This window comes from Eulemur rufifrons, chromosome 29 (assembly GCF_041146395.1).
Source record: "Eulemur rufifrons isolate Redbay chromosome 29, OSU_ERuf_1, whole genome shotgun sequence".
Taxonomy (NCBI): Eukaryota; Metazoa; Chordata; class Mammalia; order Primates; family Lemuridae; genus Eulemur; species Eulemur rufifrons.
Genome location: NC_091011.1, coordinates 84722082 through 84731931, shown reverse-complemented (window position 1 = coordinate 84731931; position 9850 = coordinate 84722082). Strand labels below are relative to the sequence as shown.

The window sequence follows — 9850 nt, the reverse complement described above, 5'->3', positions numbered from 1 at the left end:
CCACGTGAGGTGGGCGATCCCGTCCGCCTTCGGAGTGAGGACTTCAACTCCCGGCTTGCCTCTGGGCGGTTAACCTCTGAGAACTACAACTCCCAGGGTGCTGCGGGAACGGCTGCCGCAACCTCCCACTCAGCCGCCCGAGGCTCCTCCCGCCCCTCCCCCGCCCCTCCCGGCCGGATCGGCGTGCGCCTGCGCACGGGAGGCCGGCGGAGTCTTACCCTAATGTAAGATGGTGGCCCGTCTGGCTGTGGAACCCACCGAAAGCTGAGAGTCTCTCTCTCAGCCGTAAAGGTCGGACTCACTGAAGGAATCAGACCCGGTTCTGAAGAGTTTTTTCCCCGACACTCGTTCAGTGGTCTCTTGTGAGGACGCGGCAGCGCGTGGAGTCGACTAAGGGAAAAGCGAGGCAAGGCAGGCGGGTGAGTCTATGCGGGGCTGGGCTTAGGGGAAACCCGGGGCTGACCGGCTACGAGAGAGCGGAGGCTTCGCAGGGACTGTGCAGGCCGCACCCCCCTTTCTCCCCACCCCCAGCCTCATCTTCACCCTCCTCCTTCTTGGTCTTCCTCCTCCTCCTCCTGTTCCCCCTTCTCCCCTTTACGGCACAGCAGTTACCATTAGGAAAAGGGAGCGGGGCTGAAGGCAGCGCGGCGGCAAGCACCTACTTTCCTTCGAGAATTTCTTTAAGTGGGGAGCCGAGACGACTTCTCTTTTCCAGCTTTTTCCCCTACGTTTTTATAGGGGCAGGATTCTTAGGTCTCGGTCCTCCTTGTTTCCCCAGCCCCTTTCCCCCTGTCTGACGTCTTTTCCCACCAGCCCCCGTTTCCCAAGACCAAAGCCATCACTTCCACTCTGACCCGTGTTGCTGCTGCTGCTCATTAATCCCACTGCTCATTGCCCACTCGTCCTGCTGCTTGTTTTTTGCTCCACTGCTACCACTCTGGAGTTAGCCTTTGCCCCTCTCTGGTGCTTGCAGTCAGCCCCCAGTGTATCTGCCACACTAGAGCTTCTTGCGATTTGCAGTCTGTCCTTTAACCACATCTGTCATCTTAAAGCTGCCCCTTAAATATTTAGATTATGCTGCTGCTCCTTGTAACCCACCTGTTTCTCAGCCTTCTTGAGAATTCTCGGTTCCTTCCCTCTTCTATACAGATCCTTTCAACATACACTTCCAGAAAAAGGGATGCCCCGTGTTGGCCCTTGAAAAGTAAAGGAAGTTGAGAAGTGAATGAAGTGAGGTAGGATACTATTAAACGTTATTCAGGCTGCTCAGGAGGGGAACGTTTTCGTTTTGCTTTCTGTGATCTATTTGTCGATTATTCGCTCTGTTGGGACGTGGCTTCCCCCCGCCTTTTCCTTTTGGACCGATTTCACTGTGCTACTAAGCGTTCTTTGCATTGCCCCTCCCCAGGACACTTAGTGTGGGCTCTAATTATATCAATAAATATTAGCCTAAGCATTTCAAAATAAGATAAATCTGGCGGACATACAAAATTCATATGTGAACTCCACAAGCAAAATATAAGTGATATTTTGATTATATGTGAGTTACAGATCCCTTCTATATTGAGAATTGGTTTTTGACTAAGTGAATTATATTGATGTTCAGCTTAATTGATGACATTTTATTTATGGTTTGAATGGAAATTTCCTCTCCAGTTAATATCACATTTACTTAGTATTTTTGCATTTGGGAAGTTCTCTCTTTTGACATATCTAGGATGATAATTATCTGAATAAATTGACTTCTCTTGAAAATCCATTATGTATGTATACAAAAGAAAAATTGATTTTTTTTTTTTTTTTTGTGAACCTAAATTCCTCATATTTTTTCCATAGAAAAGAAGGGGGCTGGGAAAAGAATGACAAAGCTCAGCACATATATGCATTTGGTGGAATTCACTGTCATTGTTATCTGCAATAAAAAGCAGAAAACTAGAAGCAAGAGGTGGCCTGTGATGTCCATGTTTTGGTGAAAGCAAAATTGAAATATAATGACTAATGACAGAATGGGAAGAAGGAGCCCTTGCTATAATCAGACCACTGTGAGATAAAGAATTACCAGAAAAGCAAACAGGATTACATAGTTCAGATACATCTCAAGTTTAAACATAAATAAGACATTGTGTTCTTAAGATATATATAAAAATGTTTAAAGTCATGGTAACAATCTCATGCAGCGATCTATCTCTTATTTACAAAAGTAATAATACCTTAAGTATAAATAAGAATACATACAGTTCCTTTTTAGTTACTTTTGCACGTTCCTGGATTGCTGTAATTTTTACAAATTTTACCTGTAAAACTTGAGGAGTCTTACATTTGGTGCTATGTTCACTTCATTGAGATAAATGGTCTGTTTTACCAAATGTAAACTAAGGTAAGAAAAGGTGTTTAGAAAACTTCTTTTTTCCTTTCAGCCACTTAAGCCCCAATTTGGGGAAACTAAATAAATCTCTACTCTTATTAGAGTCTCTACTCTTATTAGAGTGAGGCAATTTATATAGCAAAGGTTATTCTAAGTTACAACTTGAGGTTTTTAAAAAGATATTATTTACACTTAGTTTATCAGTAGGATGTGTTTAATACAATTGATCTTAAACTGTAAGTTAAAAATATTTTTTTTTTTCCCCCGATAATACACTAGTGAAGCTTTCCACTTTGAACAATCCTAACACAGGTTTAGAAACACTTGGCAGTCATACTTGGCTGAATTGTAAGCAATGTGTTCTAGGAGAGGACTGTTTGTCTGGCATAAAAGAGTAAATGATTTTAATACATCTTTTCTTTTAGAAAGGTATTTTGCCTCACTAAGTATTTTCTCAAGTAATTTTCTCCTTCTGTACTTTCTTGCCTGAAGTCATTGAATTCTTAGTTTCAGCCCTCTGAAGTCAAAATGAATTTACATTGGGATTTTTGGTATGATTAAAGAAGATATCTAAAGTTCTTTAACATTTTAATAGGAAAAAGGGAACTGAGATTTCTAAATATTTTTGTATGATTTAAGTATTTAGATATAACATTAGGAACATTCCAGCTTCATACTTTCAGGGTTTCTTTTGATAATTTGGAATACTTTCTGCCAGGTTCGATAGTTGACTTCTTCAGATGAATAGATTATATTCTATAAGATTTTGAACATGAATCATTTAAAGTTGGCTTATTATAAAATTTGTTTTCAGAAAGTCGTGTAGACAAATCCTTAATTCTATTAGTTTGAAACAATTATAATCAAATGGCAAAATACAGGAAAATAAAAGTGTTTGTAATGCCCTTCAACTTCAGTCTAAATGGGAGTACTAGCGATAACTTGCAACTTTTTGTAATAGAAAGAAGACTGTTGCTTAAGGATGAACTCCTAGTTTTAGGGGAGGTGGTTTTTTTTTTTTTTTTTTTTTAGTTTTTATGTGCTTTAAGAGAATGAAAAAATACCTTCTCAGTTTAAGCAGTTTGATTTTAGAAATTTTGCCTTTCTCCTTCTCCCTACTCTCGGTTTTAAAATGAAGCTATGCTCTTCATTTTAATAAATTTTTTATGTGACTGCAAATAATACTTGATTCAGTATATTTAAACTCAGTGTTATTGTTTTTATAGCCTATTTAAGTAAAATAGTTTGAATTTGTGAAAACTTCAGCCTCTGCTGAAATTGAGTTAGATCTCTGTCAGTAACTATAGTACTGTCATGACTTTTTGTGAGGGAATTACGTTCAGCTCAGTTGGTTCTGAAGAAAACAGTAGGGAAATAGGTTATAGAGATTTTTGCTGTTCTAGAAACAGTATAACTAGAATGTACTACATACTTTTCTCAAAGGATTTCTTAATCTAAATGGAACTTGTAAATGGTTTTCATCCCACTGGAATAGCATGTATTGGATAAAACTTCTTTAACACATTCTGAGATTTTATAAATTTTATGTTACCTCAAAGAGAGTAGGAAAATCTGCAAATACTCATTCTTGAGTAAAATATGACAATATCCCTGATATTTTAAAGATTGTAATACATATTTTTTTAAAGTTGAGAGTATACAAATTATAAAGATAGCATAACTGACTCAGTTATTTTTGTGATGCAAAGAAAGAAGATAAATGGAACGTTTTAATCTCTTATTTAACAGTTTTCTAAAAGAACTTTTTTCAAAATTTTTTTTTTTTTTTTTTTTTTTTGAGACAGAGTCTCCCTCTGTTGCCCTGGCTAGAGGGCCATGGTGTCAGCCTAGCTCACAGCAACCCCAAACTCCTGGGTTCAAGCAGTCCTTCTGCCTCAGCCTCCCAAGTAGCTGGGACTACAGGCATGTACCACCATGCCCAGCTAATTTTTTCTATATATTTTTAGTTGTCCAGCTAATTTCTTTCTATTTTTAGTAGAGACGGTGTCTTGCTCTTGCTCAGGCTGGTCTCGAACTCCCGAGCTCAAACAATCCTCCCGCCTCGGCCTCCCAGAGTGCTAGGATTACAGACATGAGCCACCACGCCTGGCCCAAAATTGTTTTTAATCTTGTTACATGGTCTTCATTAGAAAAGATTGTATAGTATAAATGTCAACTTTTCCAAATTTAATAGAATCTAGTAGGTTTTGTTACCCATTTCTTTTTATATTATTTTTTAATTATAAAGTTATTTATAAAAAAATTTCAGCACCATTTTGGTCTCCTAGATTTTGGTAGCATGTTTTTCTTTTATCAAAAGAGGGAAATTACATGCTGTTTAAAACAAAGATGATTACTTTTACTTGCTAGGAAAACCTAATTTTAAAGATAGTGTAAGTACAAGGGAGTGTGAGTTTGAGTTTATTTTTTTTTTGTAAGAAGTTTATTTGGGAGAATGGCTTCTTTATTATTAAACTCTATTTATTCCAGAGAGTTGTCTCGTTTTAAACTTTAATTGCATTAGGTGATGGGCAGATGATGTATTGCTATTACGACAAGCCTTCCTATTTGAATAGGTGTATATGTCAGATATCTGTTAAAAAACAATTTTTTTTTTAGTTACAGTTACTAAATCTCTCCTCTTGAGTATTTAAAACAATTATGAAGTAGAGTTGCAAATCAAAATAATCAAAATTGGCTTGTACATATGCCCAAAACCAGTTTGGAAAAAACGTCAAGGCAAAAAACCAGTGTAATTAGAAGGATAAAATGCTTTCACTTAAAACAGTAGGTGTTGCATTACTGCTTTTGGAAGGAATTAGTGAATGATGTTGTAGACAAAGTAGTATTGAATTTTGAAAAGCAGTTATAAACTGAAATTTCAAAGGGGGAGCATTCCTTAACAGCAACAAATAGATATACTGTCATTAAGCCAAATATCTGAAATTTTTTAAGCATGTTTTCAATCCTTAGAATAAAGTGGAAGTGCTAATTTTCCTAATTATTTAAGAACCTATTCAATCCCTATTAGGGCATCAGATGTCTTCAGATTGTATATTTCTGGAAATAACATTGTCTGATTTGGGTTATTAAACATCAGTTATAGCAACTTTTTCTCCTCCTTTCCCCCTTATTTCTGCTTCCCATATTTTGGCTATGATTTTTTTCTGATGTTTTTTATTTTCAGCAATTATTTGGTTGGACACTCTTGTGAATGCTGTAATTGAGTGAAAATGTGTAATATAAACAATACTGCTTTTGGTGGTAAGATTAATTTCCTTTAGATGGAGATCACCTTCATTTTGATTATATTTTTTCCTTATTTTTATTAATTCTTCAGTGACAATTAGGATGCTGCAAGTTTCCTGTCAAATTAAATTTTTCCAGAAACCTTTTTTTTACTCTCAATGGGTATCTAGCTATTTGTTGAGTGAAGAAAGTGCTATAATTTGTTTTGGTTTTGTGGTTTAAAATGAATTGAAGACATTATCAGTACTTTTTCAAAAAGAAACTTTTTCTGAAAATTTTTAAACAAGTACAAAAGTAGATATGAATGGCCATGTAGCTAGCTATCACTTGGCTTCAAAGATTATCAACTCATAGCCAATTTGGTTTCAACTACACCCCCATTCACTTTACCTCTTCTCCCCTTACTCTTTGCTCTGCATTATTTTGAAGAAAATTCTAGTCATCACATTATTTCGTTTGTACTAGAATTCTTTTGGCATAATAAAATACCTTCATTTTTTTAATCAGTATTATTCAGTCAGCTTTTCAAATAGTCTTTGAGGGTTTATTATAGACTCACTGCTTAGAAAATGGTACAGCCTCTTCTTAGAGTTTATTATCTTGTCAGGAACACTTTCATAGTGATGTAGCTGTTATATTATTATGAAATAATATATTCATATAATATTACAAATAATTTGTGCTACATACAGTCTGGGTCCAGGATGTTAATGTGAGAATATCTTCAAAGTTCTAGGATTGAGGTTTCCTGGAGAAAGTGGGACTTGAATAAAGAATATGTACTATTTTTATAAGCGAGCATCTACAGGAGAACATCTCATACATTCTATGTAGGGGATGGAAGCATATCTTCATCCATTTCATGCTACTATATTACAGAATACCACAGACTGAGTTATTTGTAATGAACAGAAATTTATTTGGCTCACAGTTCATGAGGCTGGTAAGTCCAAGACTGTGGCGCCAGCATCTGGTGAGGGCCTTCATGCTGTGTCATGGTGGAAGGCAGAAGAGCAAGATAGGGCAAGAGAGCAACAGCAAAGGGGCCCAAACTTGATTTTTGTTAGGAATCCACTCTCACAATATGGCATTATTATGGCTTGCAGAGTCCTCATGGCCTAATTACCTCTTAGTGGTCTTACCTCTTAATACTGTTACAATGACAATTACATTTCCATATGAGTTTTGGAGGGGACAGTCAGTCCATAGTAAAGGATGAGCAAACACTTGGTGGTGGGGACCAGCATGATGTGAGATGGATTTAAGGAGCCTACTCTCAATGGAATAAAGTATTAATTTCTGGGAATGGTAACATAAATTTGTATAAGTAGGGTAGAGCTAGATTATGAAAGGTATTCATTGTCAGGTTGAATTTAATGTGCTAAACAATAAAGAGCCTGTAGAGATTGATGGAGGGCAGGAGATCACATGATGAAAGTGCTTTTTTTTTTTTTTTTTTTTTTTTTAAGAAAGATTGCCTTTTCCGTAGTGTGCAACATATTTTGAAGCTAAGAGTTGAATTTTGTTTGAAAAATTAGAAACCAAGCCACTGAGATAAGGGACTGTTGTGAGAAATACTAGGGTGGAAATTCGACAGGATTCGGCAGCTAATTGATTCTTTCTTCTCTTCAGTCCCTTTTGCCCTAAAGTGACACGAAGGTTTTGGAGAGTAGAGAACTGAGGAAATGTGGTTTATTTGACTTTAATAGTAAACTGCAGTTTGTTATCCATGCCCAATTACCAAAATAACAACCTCAAAATATTTCAGTAAAAAGATCCACCAGTGTTTTTGAATGATTTGAGAAATTCATTCACTGGAGAAAAAGAGCTTGGAAGATAAAGAAACCTTACCTCTATAATGTGATAGTAAGAGAGGGAACATATTTCATTTGTAAAAGAGAAATTTATGCCTCATCTGCTTTCTATGTATATGTTAGTTTAGAAGGGGTATTTGGAGACTTCTTTTATTTGAATAGCTATAACCAGTAAATATTATAGGATATCTTTAAATTTTAATAATGGCCCGATTACAGCGGAAGAAATGGCAGAAAATTGTGATGAAGTAGGGCATTAAATATTGCCAGCTCCAAGCTCCCTTAAGGACAGAGAAGGTTAGGTCAGCAGGCGGAAGGAGAATGACTGTAGGGATATTGTGAAATGAAAATTTATTCTTTGATTTACTTGGATATACTTTGTTTTGCAAAGGTAATGTTAAGACAGATCTGGTTAAACATCAGCAATATTTGATTTGCTTTGGTTGGAATTTTTTTTTTTTTAGTTCAAAGACCCTTGAAGTTATTCATTGTTTTCATGTGTTGACCCCATCATTAAGCCAACTTTCTGCATCTATTGTGTATTTCTGGGTAGCATGCTTTCTTTGTTTTGTGAAGGAAAATTTCACATTTTATTTTAAAGCTGGGAAAGAAAGTAGGTTTCTTGCTTCTGGCTTTGTAAGTGGTAGATGAATAATACACTGTTGCTACTTACTCTCTTCCTGCTTCCTTCACTATCTCAGATATTCCTCCTCTACTGAATTTAGCATATGGATCTCAAAGATTCTCACAGTTGAGTCTGAAAACATCTCAAGCTCAGGGTGCTTACAATTTAAAAGTTAAACTGATCTTAATTTTACCAATCATTTTCTTTCCTTTTATTGTAAAAGGGAATAATGCCATGGACCTTTTTGGTACTGGGGAAATATTAATAATGATAAAGATGATTGTGCAGTATAGTACATGATTGGTAAATAATCTTTTTTTCATGACATGCCCTCTATCGTTAGACCGCCTTAATTCTTGTAATGTGGCAGAACTATTTTTGACATATTTTTATTACTGTATTTAGCTGGTCATGTACCCTATTGGATATGATCACTAGAATAGAAAGCTATTGCCTTCTTCTTGGGGGGTTACTTTAACAGAGGCTTTAATGTGTTAATTTTGGATTTGAGTTGAGATCTTTGTGCAGGAGAATCTTTTTTTTTTTCTTCTATTATTTATTTTTCTTCTTTTTTTAATGGAACAACCCATTCCAAATGCAGGAGAATCTTGAGAAGGATTATATATCCTTCTCATTGCCCCCAGTGTTTGTAGAAGGGAAGTAAATATCAAATATGGACTATAGGGGCACATTAGCATTTGAGAATATCTACAGTGGTAGCTGCCAATTCAGTCTTTTCTGCAAGAAGTTTGTATTTAATCTCTTATAAGTATGGAATCACTTATGAGAGTGTCACAATAGGTTGCAGTGGATGAGAGGGAGGAGAAAATGGCTCCCTGCTTCAAAAATCTCTTCCACATAGTTTGAGAATAAGAGACTAATTTGAATTAATCTCAAATTATTAGTAGTTTATATATTTTTTATTCATACAGTGCTTGGGAAGAGGTTGGTTTTTGTGAGGGGCCATAGGGGTGCCATGGATAGCCAGGTAGGTGCATTATATACTCAGGAAAAGGGAAGAAAGGCAGAAAGTAAAGTGGGAAGACTTCACATTCTAATAGTAGCTACTATGCATTTTTGCCTAAGGCATTGATGGCATTGTTCCTTTACTGCCTTTAGCCATATACTTTGATTTCTTTTCTAACCTAGGCTGTCATTACTAGTTGGAAAGGCTTGCCTTTTCCAAACCAAACTGGTGTCCCTGGTCTAGGTTTGTGCATTTTAATCTCTCCATCTCAAAACCTGACAAATGCATGTGTTTTCTCTGCTGGAAGGGAAGGGGAAACTGGAAGGAGACAAAAATGATAGTGTGGTACTCCCCAAATGCTCATATGTTAAGATTGTTTTATAGAACCTCTGCCTTTCAATTTTAATTTTATGTAATCAATTATAAAATAACTTCATAAATTCCCAGTGTATCCTTAGAAACCTTTTAAAAGGTCCTTTAGCCATAGAATTAGTGATAGTTTGAAGAGTATATAAGTTAAATGCTTAGTGGTAGTTTTGGGGAATTTTTTTGCTTCTACTAAAATCTTTTCTGTCATACTGGAGCTAGTCCTAGATGTGAATTTTGTTTCCAAAAGGTAAGGCTGGTAATCTTTCTTTAAGGTAGATACCTTAAATATTGTATTTAAATCTATTTTCATCTTGATGAAAGTAAGGATGACAGTAAAATACTTTAATGTAGGCATGCTAACAAAAGAACATTAGTCCTGGGACATCATATAGTCTTTTGTCATGCCTAGCAAATACTTTCAGCAGCGTTGGGAACCTCTGAATAATTTATGATGTATTTGT

The 9850-nt window shown here is 36.2% G+C and overlaps 1 protein-coding gene across 12 annotated transcripts in view; it reads left to right on the top strand.

Moving 5' to 3' along the window:
- Window positions 1–205: 205 nt before the first annotated feature.
- The window catches only part of CNOT4 (CCR4-NOT transcription complex subunit 4), a 123472-nt gene continuing 113827 nt past the window's right edge, over window positions 206–9850 (top strand). For 10 of the 12 annotated variants that reach the window (XM_069462505.1, XM_069462503.1, XM_069462509.1 and 7 more), the window contains exon 1: window positions 206–419. The gene's annotated coding sequence lies outside the window, so the exon portion shown is untranslated. Of the gene's footprint in view, window positions 420–1149; window positions 1236–9850 lie in introns of all 12 variants that reach the window. The other 2 variants (XM_069462508.1, XM_069462501.1) reach the window with 1 other exon arrangement.